At 48.1% G+C, this 16,893-nt stretch overlaps 1 protein-coding gene across 1 annotated transcript in view; it reads left to right on the top strand.

The window, feature by feature from the left end:
- Positions 1-4,293: 4,293 nt before the first annotated feature.
- The window catches only part of RCAN2 (regulator of calcineurin 2), a 155,253-nt gene continuing 142,653 nt past the window's right edge, over positions 4,294-16,893 (top strand). Inside the window, exon 1 of the mRNA XM_075923385.2 lies at positions 4,294-4,451. The gene's annotated coding sequence lies outside the window, so the exon portion shown is untranslated. The remainder of the gene's footprint in view (positions 4,452-16,893) is intronic.

Raw genomic sequence — 16,893 nt, 5'->3', positions numbered from 1 at the left:
CGTTTTGTAGAAAGGTGGGCCTGAACCACATTATTAGTGTGATGGAAGCCCAGGAACCTGATTTTAGGCCAGTACATTGCAGCTGGGGGCCTGCCTGGCAGGAAGAGGGCTGACAGCCAAGCTGACTAGGCTGAAGATATTTTTTGTTTGGTGTCTCCAGGGAATTTGACTGAAGGGGATAGAGCTTCCTGAAGTGATTTTGCCAGAGGACTTAGCCACATCTTTAGAGGAAGTAGTGTGAATGGCAACCAGAAAACCAATTTCTTTATCACTGACACCATTGTCAGCAATTCCCTATATCATAACGGGGGATCCTTTTAGCCTTAGTAAGGTATGCGTTCACAGCTAATAATTCAGAGAACTCTAATTTAGGCCTGATGGTAACAGATGAGTTTGGCTAGAAGGTGCAGCCAGTAGATGGGAAAACAATCTTTCACTATAGCAGATTGGTATCTACAGGTTTTTAAATTTCCCTTTTATACTATGGTCAACCAGCGCTGGGCACAGTAATCAACAGCCTTTCACTGAGATACTTGCTCTTATGCTTAAGATGAACTGTGTTGCAGAACAAAGATTCTCTCTGCTAACTGAGATGATTTTAAAAGCGAATAGAATTCTTTGTTCCTCTTACTCTACCAAGCATCAAGACTAACAAACATTTCTCTTTGTTAAAAACATTCCTCAGCTAGATACGTAGATACGGTAGCTGAGTTTTCTTCAAAACTGAAGGTTAACTGTAATACAACAAATCATTATTTTGGAGGGCTTTAAATTGGGTCAGGAATTCTACAATGTCAGAGAAAAAGACTTTTAAGGTGACGCATGTGGACCAAACACGTTACTACTTGCTTCTGCTGTCAGTTGCCTTAGAACTCACTGTCACTTCTGATTAATGTCTTGTGCAGGGATAATCATAGTGCCAATGTTACAATATATATTTACTGACACGTATTTTGCAAGACATTGGAATTATACAGCTAATTGGGAAGACAAAGCTCCTATAGCAGTGCTTCACTTATATGTCATTAATTATACCCACTCTACCTGTAGCTGTAGCATAAAGTGTGCTTTGCAGACTAATAAAAGGCATAAGTAACTAGTGCCTCCGCAGTTTTATTTGCTGTCTTCATTGCAATCCGGAGAAGCCACTGGTAGATACCACACAAAAAGAAAGGTCAACATAAGAGCTGTGGGATATAACTAAGTACAGGGAAAGTTCATGGTAAGTTAATGTTGACCCAATGCAGCGTTAATTTTACTCATATTTCTCATTCTGATCTCTGGACTGTTTCTTTAAGGATTGAGTCCTGGGTTTTACTTTCCTCGTTACTGCAATGAGGAGTAACAGTAGTTCGAATTAGGAGCTTTAATTCGAACTACCTAGCCTGTGCCAAGTGTAGCCATGGGCAGGGAGTTCGAATTACTGGGCAATTAAAGACGGCGGCACCTGGGAACATGCAAATAAAACCCAGGATATTTTAATCCCGGGCTTCATTTGCAAGTTCGAATGACTACATTAGCCTCCCTAGTTTGAACTAGGATGGCAGTGTAGACATACCTTCAGGTTGCACAAGTGTGCAAGGAAAACAATTTGACCCATCAAATCAAATCCTGAGAGATGAAGTGTACTTGCCACTCCCATCATCTGCAGTGCAAGCTGCGGGTACCGAACAGCTAAGAATTTGGCTCAATGAGTCTGATCCTACATCTCCTGCAGTCAATAGCCAAATTCTCATTGAATTCTGGGTGGTCAGCACTAGGTCACCATTTGCAGACTGTATAAAGAACAGCTGTTCTGTGGTTTCTTTTCAAGACAGCAATTCCTATGATTCTGTACAGATACTTGGGCCACTGGAGGACTATGAAATGCAGCCCGGCTACTCAGACCCAGCATAATGTTCGAGTCCAAATTAGTAAATGGCAAGATTATTTCAGAAAGGCAGGTTTCATTGGCTACCAGAAAGCTTTCTTTTCTGAGTAGGTTTATAAATATTTAAAAACATAACTGCCCAATTATTTTGTAATTCATCCTTACAAAGGAGGGTATTCAGAACCCTGTCACTGTTTCCACTCTCATTAGTGCTTAATTTGAAAGCCATTTGATACTTCTAACACTGGAATCCTGCACTGGTCTTCCCAGTTGTCCCAATAATAATGTTGGAACTCCTGCAAAGCATTTCCAAAGCCCAGGCTTAGATGTTCCCAATTTTCCTAATTATGGACCAGCTCAGCCCCTACTGTGGAGATCCCCAGGGCTTGAGGGGGAAAAAACTCATCCAGGTGAATCTTGATTTTCCTCCCAGTTTAAACTTCAACTGGAAGAGGGAGTGAAGAATGAATAGGGAAAATGGGGACTGTTGACTTCAAAGAGGAGACATGTGAGAAGGGATCTGATACAGGGATACATCCGGTGCATGAGCGGTGGATAATGTAAGAAAGGGAAGGCATTGTTATCTCAAAACTGCCTACATTCTCTGGCTGGCCAGGAAGAGTTGCAGCAGCAGCACAGCTTCACAGGTGCTGTAGTTGGCCAGGAATGGTGGGGCCACACCACCTGCTGGGATGGGGGACACTAAAGCTATGTCTACACTAGCGGGTTCTAGCACAAGAACACGTCTACACTGCCATGTGCTTTTGCGCAAGGCTTTCCACGAGGAATAACGTTAGCAGTAGTGTGGCCGCACCACTGCTGTGGTTTGGAAATAAGTACTCCCCAGAGTCATGCAAAGTAATTACAGTCACTCCCTGAGTTACGACCACTTCCACTTACAACCATCCGCACTTTTGACCAAAGTGGTCGTAAATGCAGATCTGAGTTACAAACGGCGATCCGTGCTTACAAACAGCACAGTCTCCATGTAACTCTATGGGATCTGAGTTACAAACACTTAGAATTACGGACCGCAACTTGTTCGTACCTCAGGGAGAGGCTGTACTTCCCAGTGCTTCCTGGGACTCCAAGTCAAGGTAGCGTGTCCACATTAAGGGAACCTGCCTTGGACTAATTACAAGGCTTCTCTGCAGGATGGGCACACTTTCAAAATACTGAGTTCAGGAGTTATTATTTCAAAATAATTTCTTAGGCTTAGTCTAGACTGCAAGCCTCTTTCGAAAAAGAGCGTCTAGACTGCAAGCAGTACTTTCGAAAAGGCAAGCCGCTTTTTCAAAAGAGAGCACCCAGGCAGTCTGGATGCTCTCTTTTGAAAAAGCCCTGTTTGCATTCAAGAACGCCTTTTTTCGAAAGAGCACTTTCGAAAAAAGGCTTTCTTCCTCGTGAAATGAGGAATACCGCCGTCGAAAGAAAAGCCGCGTTCTTTTGATTTAATTTTGAACGAATGCGGCTGTAGTCTAGACTCAGGTGAAGTTTTTTTAGAAAAAAAGCTACTTTTTTCGAAAAAACCCTGCAGTCTAGACACAGCCTTAGTGTAGACATGCCCTGTGGGAGCGGTGGAAAAAAGCCTCAAGGGTACTGTGCTGCTACACTGCTGTTCAGCTTGCTGGGGCAAGAGACTGGGAACAGCAACATGCACAGCCACTTCCTCCTCCATGCCCAGACTAGGACTACCGGGAGTACAGAGGTTCTGGTGTACTTCCAAGCTTTGTTATTATGACCCTAAATTAAGAGATGTCTAGCAGCCCCAGCAGAGGAGAATAGGAGTTCTGGCAGGGTAGAGGTCTACACAGAGTGCTTCATGTGTGCCTGGGCTTGCCAGGACTCGGGCACCGCTGGGCTCAGTTGCTCATAGCCCGGTAGGGTTGCCAGGTGTTCGGTTTTGAACCGGACAGTCCAGTATTTGAGCTTTCTGTTCCGGAAACAAATTGAGAAACTATCAATGAGACAATAGAAATGTCTCGGGTATTTTCTAACTAAGATGCACTGTAGATTGTGACGTCGTGTCGGGCATTTTTTTTTGACACCCTCTGGCAACCCTACAGCCCTGGCACCTCTGGCCTTGCTGCCTGGGGTATGAAAATCCAAAAGAAAATTGCTGGAGCCCAGGCACCCCCTCGGCGACCAGCGAAGCCCTGTCTCCGTGCCAGAGGCAGGTGGCGGCGCCGCAACCTGAAGCAACCCCTCCACTTGGCGGGTTGACTTTTCCCTCCCTGCCTTGCAGCGATGGGGGGAGAGGAAACCCCTCAGCAGAGCGGGGGCCGCCAGGAATCTCCACCCCCGCGAAGACAGGCGCCCACCCCGCTCGCCCAGCCTGCGGCAGCAGCCGGCTGTGAGCGGGGGCGCGGAGCAGCTCCCAGCCGGGGCGGGGGCAGGCCGGGCCGCTCGGGCGCTGGTTGGCGGCGGCGGCGGCGGGGCTGGCTGATTGGGCCGGCTGGGGCCCGCCCGCCCGGAGCCGCTTGGGGCGGCCGGGAGCAGCCAGCGGAGCGGAGGGCGCTTGTCTGGCTCAGTGGCTGAGACGCTGCGCAGGGGCTGCGGGGCGGACGCTGAGCCCCAGCAGGTAAGGCCGGGCACGTGTGCTCAGTGTGTCCGCTGCCCACGCAGCGTGGGCCCCCCCGGGGAATAGCCAATGGCAGGGTGAACCCCCCCTCCCCAGCTTGGCTGGTTATATAACACCCCGAGGGATGCTCGCCCGGGCTGCTCTCCCCCTGCGTGGGAGTGAAATCCCGCGGTGCCCCCACCCGCAGCAGGGGCAGAGACATGGAGCGAGACGTGAATGGTGCCCACGGGTGGGTCTGTCATGTCACTGCTCCCATGGGGCGCCCGCAGTGCCCGCTGACACCTGCCCCGTGCAGGGCTGTTCTGAACCTACAGCGCTCAGCGTGCACCGGGGCCAAATAGATGTGTGTAGGGGGGAGAGGATCAGGGCCTGGGGAGACCCAGCTCGGGTTTTTTTGGGTGGCGGGGCTGGGTATGTGAGCCTTGTCACACGCACGTATGGCCCAGCCAAGCTGTGGGCTAGATCTTCGGGGCGGAGATCTAGTCATCTACTGACTACAGCGGTGGTGTGTTGCAAATAAGGGGAGGGGTGTTTGCATAATGTGGGGAAGGGGAGCGTGGGATGGAGTTGGGATATAGGTTACTTATTTGGGGAAGAGGGAATCTGGATTAAATGGGGGAAATGGACAAATGAGGGGGGGTCTCTTGGGAGTGAAGGAATGCAAATAGGATTTGAATAAAAGACTAAATATGGGGAATGCGAAATAGGGTTCTGCTGTGTTGAATTAAACACCTCAACTCACCTAAAACCCCTTGGAAGTGAAGCAACCACAAACCTGTTCAAACTACCTTGTGTCTCTTCAGAGTGTTGAAGTACAATGAAACCTATACCACATGCCTCTCCCTCCCAAAGGGAATTCCTTGTTTTAAGAGACTGATTATAAAGATAGACTGAGGATTCCAGTATGCTTTTATCTGACCTGTACTTAACTGCCGTATCTCCTCAGCAAGCCAGTTTTCTTCTGAGTAGTTGTTTAAGAAAGGTTTGCTCCCCATCACCTTCCAAGTTTCTGTCCTTAAACTCCCCATGAAGTTTGGTTTTTAGCAACTAGAGTAAAAAGAGGTGGCTGAGATTCTATAATGTTTCTATGACTTTGTTAGCAGGGCTTATAGTTCATATTAGTTCTACTTTTGATTTTCATACTCTTCTGTAGTTATAAATATAAAAAATAATTTGCTGCAGTTTTGTTTGTGGAACTTGTAGGGGTTGCTCTGTGGAATAATTAAGCATTGTTCTTTTAAAATTACAGTATTAAGCATTGTTCTTTTAAAATTACAGCATTACTCCTAAGTAACTCTGTTGCTTCAGTAAACATACAAACGCAGTAAGAATAAACAATGCATTTTCATAGTAACTACATCATCATCCTTTGAGAGTCTGAGGTTTAAGACCATTGTGCAAATGGGAAATAGTCACAGGAACTACAAACTAACCTTCTGTTTTGCTCAGAGGAGGGTTACTGAGTGGGAAAGATGTCCATGTGTATTATAAACTTGGCTCTGTGGTTTCTTCAGTGCAGTAAGAACTGGGGACTGATTCTTCATCCTTACCTCAGTTTGAGGAAGCTGGGGCCTACCTGTGTATTTTAGTCTATCTTCTGCCAAACAGTGTGCTTGGCTGGCTGGTTCTTGCTCATGGGCTAATTAATTGCCCAGTGTGGGGTCAGGAAGGAATTTTCCCCCAGGTCAGAGTGGTAGTGGCTTCAGATGTTTTGCCTTCTGCTGCAGCCTGGGGTGCCATCTGGGTATATCTCACGTAATCATTTCCCTGCTATCGAGGGGGCATTAAGGCATCTCAGTCTCTCGTATTCTCTGCCTATAACACTCAGTAGCCTAGTCTCCTGTGGGCTATAATAGCATGTTCTATTTTTGGTTGTTGGGGTTAGTTTGAAGGTGCTGGGTAGTGTTAATGGGTTGTGATATATAGGTATAAGAGTTAATGAGCACCTTGTGGGCCTAACATTCATGGTCTAATATGGGATCTCTTTGTATCCTAGGCTTGGTTGTTCCCCCCGTATTAAGAGCAATAATGGTTGCACTGATGACACTGATATGATTGTGCCTGATTTGTAAACTTCTATTCACCAGCCATGATATCTACAAAGAAAATTTCTCCAAACTCCTATGTTTCCAATGGCTTCAGTTTTTTTATTTCACAATTGTAATGAAAATGCGATAGAAACAAGACTGCCTAGATGGTTATTGTTCAAGAAGACTGTCTTGAATTTATTTTATTTAAAAATGATTTGTTTGCCACATCTTGTCACCATGTGTTTCCGCTCCACATCAATATTTTAAAAAGCAAAAGAAAACTAGATGTGATGCACAGACCCTGCACCCACACAAGTCCCCTCGGCTTAAAAGTTCTGGTCTATTTAGATCGTCATGCCATGTGCATCACCATGGAGTCTTAATAGCTCCCAGAGGTTAATTAAGCAAGGTGGATATTATTAGTCATGTGTGATTCTGTCTTTCTCTTTGCAGTGGCAGTTGGGAAGAAATGTGTGAGGACTGGAGCCACCCATAAATATTGTACTGCCTGGGTATCACTTCACAGGTGGCCTGGATGAGGTCACTTGCACTACAGTGAGAAGAGACCCCTGGGCAGAGGGACTTGTATGTAGTTTTTTTTAAAATGTAGCCAATGGAAAGAGAAACATAAATGAAACTAATTAGGGTCAGGTCTTAATGAAAATTATTATAAATGAAAAAAAGTAAACGGCCCTCTGGATGTTAAAAACTTCCCAAAATTGTCCCAAAGGTTGAGCTAAACCACAGTCAGAATTTCCATGGAAAACGTTGGGGAAAAAGGGATTTGCATCACTTTATGAAAGTCCCTCTTCATTATTCTATAACGTTGTCAGAGGGAGACTGTGGGACATTTTTTTTAGAAGGGGATAACTCTCCAAGGAATGATTTGAGTGCTCTCCATATTTTAGCCATATTTATTGCTGCTGGAGAGAACAGTCATAAATCTGAGCGTGATAACAGGCTATATTGCTTCATAGTCTGCAGCAGTCGATTCCTTTTGTCACTTTGGGACCAATTTGTCTGGCTTTGCTTAGCTAAAAGTTCCACTGGAGTCAACAGAAGTGTTGCCATGGTAGGGATTGTGGGATTGGGATTTTGGCATAATAAACACAAAGACAAGTTCTCCAGTGTGGGTTTAACTCTGCTCTTATTGCAGTCAACCGGGAATTTGAGTTAGAACACAGCACTCATATGTCTGGTAAAGTTCTCATTGACTTTAATGACACATTAGCAATTTGAGACCAACCTAGTTACCACTGCAAACAACCCTTTTGAAAATCTCAAAGTCAAAACTGCCATAGATTTCAAAAGTGGGAGCAGAAATTGGCCCCTTGGTTTTTGTTCATTCCTTTTAGATCTTAGATGGCAACTTTTGGTTTATTTTTGGTTTGTTTTCTTATTTTTCTGTGGAAGTAATTTTCCCAGAAGGTTTGCATCTACTTAGTATTATTTAGTCACTTGCAATTTTTGGTTATATTTAAACTTTCTTCACTGGTAGTATTTGTTCCATTATTCTATTTTTAGTTAAGTAGTTTGTCATGGCTGGCAGCATTAGTCCAAAAAAGAGCTTTCTAGCAGTTTCTAGAGATCCTTAGTTGTATCTTGGAGATGTCCCTAAGGGATCCTTTCAAAACTCTTCTAAGACAAAAAAGTAGTTTCTAAGGAAATACATGATTCATTCCCAGGAAAATGGTGTAGAAATGGATATGGAAATGGTAGCAATTGAGGCTCCAATTCAGAGAAACACATGTCCATACCCATTCAGCAGAACATATAAGCATGAACTTAACTTTAAGCGTGGGCTTAACTGCTTTACTTCCAAGTGTAATTTTAATAATAAGAGAGAATGAAAATACATTTAAGTATTTCACTGTCCTGATGTCAGAATGCCCCTGGTGGAAATTCCAGTAGAATTCATCAACTGGTGTCTATTGGTTCCTGCAGACTTCTACTGATTGTGCTGGAGAGCCAGGAACCAGTAGACTATCGGATTGGTTAACTAGATCCATAATCTAATTGCCAGAAAAAACCAGCAGAGAATTTTCCACTAGAATTCCAACTCGGAGTCACGAAAGTGAGGATTTTAGTTGATATAATCCATCTTGATGCTGAGGGCCATCACAAAGTCTCTGATCCTTTCAACTGTGAGGAATCAGTAAGCTGAGAGGATGAGAGGGACTTTGGCATCACTCCAGCTTAGAATAGGTCAAGATGAAGCACAGCATAGTGGCCGGGAAACTCCACATAAGGGATATGGAAGGGCAGTGGCCACTTGTGGCCACTGGAAGAGTGGTGGCAAGGGGTGTTTACTACCATTCTGTGAATTAGGAATGGGTTTAACAGGCACATGCTATGTATTAAAAAATATGTATGTAATCAATTAACTGGCTATCGGGACAAGGTTACTGGGGTGACAGGTGAACTGGTGCCTGGCCCGTCCGGAGCGGCCTGTCCAGAGCAGCCCAAGTGGGCCCACTGCACCACAGGCCCCCTACCCATTGCTCAGTGCAGTGGGTGGCTAACTGGTTAAACATATAGTTTAATTGGTTAACATATTAAACGGGATTTTAAATCCCTAGCACATGCAGGTATAACCCACACAACTAGTGTGGTTACTAAGCAATGCAAATGGTACCTAGACCACAGCAACAGTTAAGATCAAGAGACCTCTACAGGATGGGCTGGGAGCCAGCTGGCTTTTAGCTCAGAGGGTAGAGGCTCCTATACTCTGCTTCAGAGGTCCCAGGTTCAAATCTGCCGGGTGGGGGTTACACATGCACATGTGGGTTTAACACATTCACAATTGAACATGTGCACACACACCTTCTCTGCATCAATGCTCTGGCTTTATGCAAGTTTGCAGTATTTGCTCTTTTGGAATTGTTGTTTAAATACCCAGAATTAAAACCAACACCCAACCTCAGCAATGATGGGTAGAAAGATGCAAATTGTATGTTGGTAAGGTGATTTTTAAAGAAGCTAACGTACATGACAAGGAGCCAAGAGCAGGTGGAACTTACATGACCTTGGTCTGCAACTTGGTTCTGAATGTGACCTAACGCAGGGGTGGCCAACCCGTGGCTCTAGAGCCACATGCGGCTTTTCAGAAGTGAATATGCGGCTCCTTGCATAGGTACCAAATCCAGGGCTGGAGCTACAGGTGCCAACTTTCCACTGGGCTGGAGGGTGCTTACTATTCAACCCCCGGCTCTGCCCTAGGGCCTTTCCCCCTAGGATCCTGCTACTTCCCACCCTCTCCACTGAGCCTGTCACACCCATGCTTCCCCCCCTCCCGTGTGTCCCACTGAGAAAGAGCTGATCCCAGTGGGCAGGAGGAAAAGGAGAAGGTGGCACTGACCGGTGGGGCTGCCAATGGGCGGGATGTGCTGAGAATGGTGGCGGGGAGATGATCAGGGCTGGTGGCATAGAACTGTTGCTCTTTGGCCATGTGCATTGGCCGGTTCTGGCTCCTTCTCAGGTTTAGGTTGGCCATCCCTGACCTAACGTTTACAGATCTTGCAATGGGATTTGTTAGTTTGGGCCCCATTACCCATGCAAGGGCTGACTGACTTCAGTAAGATTCCAGGCAATAGTGTTCAGTGGATTCCACGATACGATCACAGTGTGCTTGGATCGTTCCATCTGAGGCTGTTTTTCAGTAAACAACTTCTGTTGGAATTGTGAATAATGAATCCTGTACTGTTTTTCTTATAGTAGGTGTTTGTAAAAGCTTGTTTATGTAAAAGTTAAGTTTGGGGCCAAATTTGAATTCATTTTTAAAAATACAGAGGGTCTAATTCTCACACTAAGGCCTGTAATGGGGTGGTCTGACACTTTAAGAGTCAGGGGACCTGGGTTTACACAGCCTCATTGGATGATCAGAGGGCTGAGAAGGGGTCAGGTATTTTCTATAAAGGGCTGAGAGAGTCTAAGTGGAAGAGAGGTGCAGGAATGAGATGGACTCCAAGCTAGGGAATTGAAAGGGAGAAACTGCTTCTCTTTGACATGAGTGATAAGGGGGAACGCCCATAGAAGCAGTGGCAGGCAGAGGAACAGCTGTGTGTTGGTGTTTTGCATGAGTTGTGTTTCAAGGATAAAAAACTGGCCTAGAGGAAGAGCCTGAAAGATTCTAGGTGGGTGCTTCATGGGTTTGGGGAGGCAGGCTAGCAACCTTACAGTCCCCCTTTACATTTTCGGAGCTGGGCAAAGTGATGATAAATAAGTTTTGCAAGAAGCAGTGGAATAGGGCCTTTGTGTAAATCAGAATGTGGCCCAGTTGCTAAATTACACCAATAAACCTGATTAAAACTAACCAGCTTGATGGGCTGCACTGATATATAAGGAATTAGCAATCTTTTGTTGGGGGGAGGAGGGGTGATGACACCATGAGCTGTAAGTGCTTGTATGCTATTATTATTAAATGCCTTGATAGAATTATTGGCAAGAGAATGCCTCTGGCAGAAGTTTGTCTGAGGTGATAAATGGATTTAACAGGTAGGTAAATACTAAAACTGATGTTTGATAACCACAATTTTTTTTGTTATGAGCGTAGCCCAGCATCATGACTTCGTTCCTAGGGATACATAGATGATAAGAATCCCTGCTTGTGAATGGCTGAGAGAGTCATTGGAAGAGTTCGCAAAATTTTCTGTTGCCTATACAGAGACCGAGAAAACTCAGATTTGGAACAAAGGCTGAAAAATCAAATCACATACGTGCATCCTAATTGGCTACAGATGAGTCTATATGTTATCTGTTAGCCAATCAGATGACATACAAATCCCTCTTTCTTGAGGACTTTTATTTAACCCTGATAATGTTTCAGATACTTCCTGGTTGATATCCTGGAGGACACCCCATTTGTAATACTGATAGACCCCTGTTGGCAGTGGCTGGGATCAAACCTGGGGTCTCTGGAGCTTAATGCATGAACCTCCACTGCTTGAGCTAAAAGGCACCTCTCTGACTATGTCTACACTACAGAGGCTTTTTTGGGAAAAACGGCCTTTTTCCAAAAAAACTCTGTGTGTCCACACCTTAAGCGCATTTTTGCGCAAAAAAATGGAAAGAGCAGAGTTTTTCCAGTGTAGGTATTCCTCATTCTACGAGGAACGATGCCTTTTTTCCGAAAGAGCTCTTTCGCAAAAAGGTGCGTGTGGACAGGGAAGAAGGGTTTTTTGCGCAGAAAGAGGAAAAAGCACAGGTGCCCTGGTGGCCATTCTGTGCATAGCAATCAGAGCTTACTTTCGAGAGCACGTCCATGCAGTTTGAATGCTCCTTTTTGCAAAAGCGCATCGCTTTTTCGATGCGCTTTTGCAGTGTGGACACACTCTTGCGCAAGAAGTTTTTGCGGAAGATCTCTTCCGATAAAAGCTTCTTGTGCAAGAAGCCTGCAGTGTAGACATAGCCTCTGTGAGCTAGTCTTGTATCTGGCTCATCAATCTCTAGCTGGCCGAGCCACAACTAGAGGGGGACAGAGTGCCACACCAAGCAGGCACGGGTTACACCAGTGGTGGGCAACCTGTGGCCTATCGGGATTCTGTATGTGGCCGACCAGACTGTTTTGTTTCCTGTTGCCTATGTGCAGGATTACCATATTCCACTGGTTTCCATACACGTAGCTTATTTCCTGCCAGCTTAACCAAAGCAACGTGCCCTTAAATTAAGGGCATGTAAAGTGAGGTGCGTGCTGATTGCACACAACACTGCTCCCTCTGCATCCAGTCAGATCGCGGCTACAGTTAGAGCCAATCTGCAGCTGCCCAAATGATCGGCGGATATCCTCATCCACAGATGTGGATACCTGCAGAAATAAAGCGGAAAGGTGCGGATTGGCAGGGCTCTAGCTATGGTTCCGTCGGCACACCCTGCAGATTTAGTAACGCAAGGACAGTTAGCGAAACTACCCTGTCCCGGGAGACTGTCTTGGTTACAACAATCTTGAGGCCCATTGAGATGAAGTAGGGCTGCTCATGTGGCCCCCTCACTAGCCTAGGTTGCCCCTCACTGGATTACACAGACTTCAAGGATATTAAAGAGACAAGATGGGACCTGTCCTTTATTATTATTTATTATTATTTATTATTACAGGCAGTCCCCGACTTACGTCGGCTCCTCAATTACGAAAGGGGCTTTTCTCACCCCGGAGCTCACGGGCGGCGGGTCGCCACCCGTGTCCTCTGGGGCGAGAAAAGCTTCTCCCGGTCTCCCTGGTCTGCTGGGGGGGTCCAGCAAAGCCGCTGGACCCCCCCAGCAGACCAGGGACACCAGAGCAAAGCCGCCACCTGGGCGGCTTTGCTCGTTTGCCCAGGCGGCGGCTTTGCTCTGGTGTTCCTGGTCTGCTGGGGGGGGGGGTCCAACGGCTTTGCTGGACCCCCCCCAGCAGACCAGGGGGACAGGAGCAAAGCCGCGGAGCATGCCCGCAGCGGGACAGCCCGGGTGCGCTTGAGCTGTCCCGCTGCGGGCGTGCTCCGCGGCTTTGCTCTCCGTCTCCCTGGTCTGCAGGGAGACGGGGAGCAAAGCCTTGGAGCACGCCCGCAGCGGGACAGCCCAGGCGCGCTTGGGCTGTCCCACTGCTTGCGTGCTCCGAGGCTTTGCTCCCCCAGCAGTGGGACAGCCGCGGTGCGCCTGGACTGTCCCGCTGCCCGCATGCTCTGCGGCTTTGCTCCGCGTCTCCCAGGTCAGCAGACCAGGGAGATGGAGCAAAGCCGTGGAGGACTTGGGCTGTCCCGCCACCCCCGTCTCCCTGGTCTGCTGGGGGGGGGGGGGTACAGCTAGTGCCCCCCCCCCCCCAGCAGACCAGGCTTTTCTTGCCTACCCTTGGTGTAGAGCAGCTGGGGGCTGCCGGGTTGGTCCCGCAGCGCCGCTCCGGACCAACCCAGCAGCACCCCAGCTGCTCTGCCTCAGGCGTCCTGATTCAGCTGCTGCTGGTCAGTTTCAGCAGCGGCTGAATCAGGACGCCTGGGGCAGAGCAGCTGGGGTGCTGCTGGGTTGTTCCAGTAGCTCCGAGGAGCCGCGCTACTGGAGCAACCCAGCAGCACCCCAGCTGCTCTGCCCCAGGCAGCCCCAAGTCAGGCGCTGCTGAAACTGACCAGCTGAAACTGACCAGCGCTGACTACAGGAAGCCCGAGGCAGAGTTGCTCTGCCCCAGGCTTCCTGGAATCAGATCAGGCTTCCTCTGATCAGTTTCAGCAGCAGCTGACTTGGGGATGCCTGGGGTTCTTAAGTTGAATCTGTATGTAAGTCAGAACTGGTGTCCAGATTCAGCCGTGGTTGAAACTGATCAGTTTCAGCAGCGGCTGACGCCAGTTCCGACTTACATACAGATTCAACTTAAGAACAAACCTACAGTCCCTATCTTGTACGTAACCCGGGGACTGCCTGTATTATTATTATTGCAGGGGTGGGGAACCTACAGCCCATAGGCTGAATCCAGTCTGCTCCCTCTTTTCATTTGGCCCACAGCAAGTTTCCACGGTGTGGGCTGGAAGCCCTAAGATCGTCCCTGCAGTCTCTAGAAAATTCCATGCACTGCATCCACCCCCCCCCAGAGCAGGCTCCCTAGCTCCCCTTGGCTGGGAACCATGGCTGGTGGGGGCAGTGTCTGCAGGCTCAGGCAGTGTGCAGTGCACGGAGCTCTGGTCTTTCTGCCTAGGATCCGGACATGCTGTCTGCTTCCAGGAGCAGTGCGGAGCCATGGCAGGCAGGGAGTCTGCATTAGCTCCATTCTGACATTGGAGTACCACCTGGCTGTAGCCCACACCTTGAACCCCCTGCTGTACCCCAACCCTGAGCCTGCTCCTGCACTCTAAACCCCTTGGCCCCAGTGCTGAGCTCCCACCTGTACTCTGAACTCCTCATTCCCAGTCTCAACCCAGAGCCTGCACCCCCAGTTGGAACCCTCACCTCCTCATGTACCCCAACTCCCTGCCCCAACCCAGAGCTTTCTTTGCAACCTCAGCTCTCATTTCTGGTCCCGCCGTGGAGCCTAGGGGAAGCTCTGAGCCTCCATACTCCCCCACGGGGCTGTATATGACCTCCAGCTGTTTTTTTTTCCTCTGGTGGATCAGTGGCCCCTGATAGAGAAAAGGCTTCTCACCCCCATTTTATTGGACCAATTTCTGGTGTTGAGAGACAAGCTTTTGGGCAGACACTGAGCTTTACAACAACACTGCATACGGTCAGTAACGATGTCTGTGTATTTGTGGGAAAAGTACTGTATATAGATGCACTTCTCACACTGTCCTGGATAAAGGATACTGTTATCCCTCTACCAAATGGCAGCCAATATCAGCATCATGGCCTCTTGGAGAAGAAATCAGTGGCATGCAATTTGGATATATTTTAAGTGTAACTAGTTTTATTTATAGCGCTAGTCCTGGAACAGAGGTGGTTAGAAAACATGCAGGACAATTCTCTCTCACAAATCTCAACCCAATGCTGCTTTCCAGTTCCCAGAGACCAGCTCTAACCTAAGAACTGATTTCAATTAAAGGCCAAGGTTGAGAGCAAACTTTCTTGCTGCTCATGCAGCAACCTCTGCATAGAGCCTGGCCTAACAGTGCTATCCACAAGTACCTGTCTTTCTAAGACTGACCACTGTGTGTCACACTGAGTAAAAGAATTTTGAAAACTTTGGATAACATAATCTCCAGTGGGACTGGATATAAAAATAATTCTCTCCATGGGGTTTGTTTGTATCGCTAACTTAATTAATAACAAAAACCAAGGAGCTTTCTTCTTAAGCTTGGCCCTTAAGATTTCCTTGCAAGATCCGTATCCTCTGCCTGTTGTTCCTTCTGCTGAGACACCCTCCTAAATTGGGAGTTAATTGGACACACCTGCTCTAACCTCAGAGTGACTCAGAAAAAAAAATATCTCTGCACATCCCTCTGCATAGTTCAAATACCTGACATCAGGGTGACTCAGTTGAAGAGGGGCTTAGGATCTGACACTCTGCTATAATTACATTTGATTTCTTTGCTCCCTTACAGGGCCACCTCCCCTTCCATAACATCCCTGTGGAAACCATAGCAATTGCTTGCATGGAACTGTAATACTAGGAAAGTATTTAATCTATTTTTAGCTGCCTTTTAATGTAATTTAGCACCTGTAAACTAAGGACAGCCAAGACCTTGTGACGATCCAGCTCTCTGCAGGCCATTGACAAACGGTATGGTGGCCAATACACCAGTTTTGGTACCACTGGGTACCACTCCATCACAAAGTATGATGGTCTGACCCCAGGTTTCCAGAACTGCTTATGTCAATATTCATGTGGTCTGGTCGGGTAATTAGCTGGGGCCCCTACAGTTTGATACTGAAAGTGCATGTATACTGCACACTCCTTGTGTGTACAGAGTGCATATGATGTATTCCCTCCCTTCTCCCCCAATAGCACAGTTACAAATAGCAGAGTAGTTGGGGAGGCACTACTTAGGCAAGTAAAAGCACTCCTAAACCCCATGGGCAGTGTTCCCTGGAATGATTCAAATGCTGCTCAGCTGATAAACAGAGCACCCACAGCCAGCAGCATGGGTTTCTACTGCTGGTGCACATCCACACGTCTCAGTGCGCATGACAAAATTTATTCCACTCATGGATGGAAACAATTAAAGGAAGCACTGCTTGTGGGTATGTACCCTACATGCCTCTCAGCTTACCCAAGTAGTGCCTCCCTTTCCATGCTGATATTTTTGGCAGTGTAACGTCCTGCTCCATCCCCACTCCTGGTGCCTTTTTCTGCTGCCGAGAAAAGGGCCAGCTACTCCCTGCTGCAGGGAAAGTGAGAGACTTTTGGGGGCGACTTCAGATTCTTCTTTCTTTATTAGGCCTATGCTCCCACCAATTGCCACTTTAATGTTACTCATTGAGATTGTTGTTTCTCAATGCACTGGTGGAGTTGCACAGAGTACCGTATATTCCGGCGTACAAGACGACCTCTGATGTTAAAAACCATCCCCCAAAAATCGGGGGTCGTCTTGTACGCCGGGTATACATCCCAGGCGCGCCTGGGATGCCCCACCGCCGGAGCCCCTCCGCGGCTTTGAAAGCCTCGGGGGAAGCCGGCGGGGGGGGCATCCCAGGCGCGCCTGGGCTGCTCCCCCGCCGGAGCCCCTCCGCGGCTTTCAAAGCCTCGGGGGAAGCCGGCGGGGGGGCATCCCAGGCGCGCCTGGGCTGCTCCCCCGCCGGAGCCCCTCCGCGGCTTTCAAAGCCTCGGGGGAAGCCGGCGGGGGGGCATCCCAGGCGCGCCTGGGCTGCTCCCCCGCCGGAGCCCCTCCGCGGCTTTGAAAGCCTCGGGGGAAGCCGGCGGGGGGGCATCCCAGGCGCGCCTGGGCTGCTCCCCCACCGGAGCCCCTCCGCGGCTTTCAAAGCCTCGGGGGAAGCCGGCGGGGGAGCAGCCCAGGAGCGCC

Source organism: Pelodiscus sinensis, chromosome 3 (assembly GCF_052426305.1).
Source record: "Pelodiscus sinensis isolate ZL-2025 chromosome 3, ASM5242630v1, whole genome shotgun sequence".
In the NCBI taxonomy this organism is placed as follows: domain Eukaryota; kingdom Metazoa; phylum Chordata; order Testudines; family Trionychidae; genus Pelodiscus; species Pelodiscus sinensis.
The sequence above is the reverse complement of the archived record's forward strand: the minus strand, read 5'-3'. Positions and strand labels throughout refer to the sequence as shown.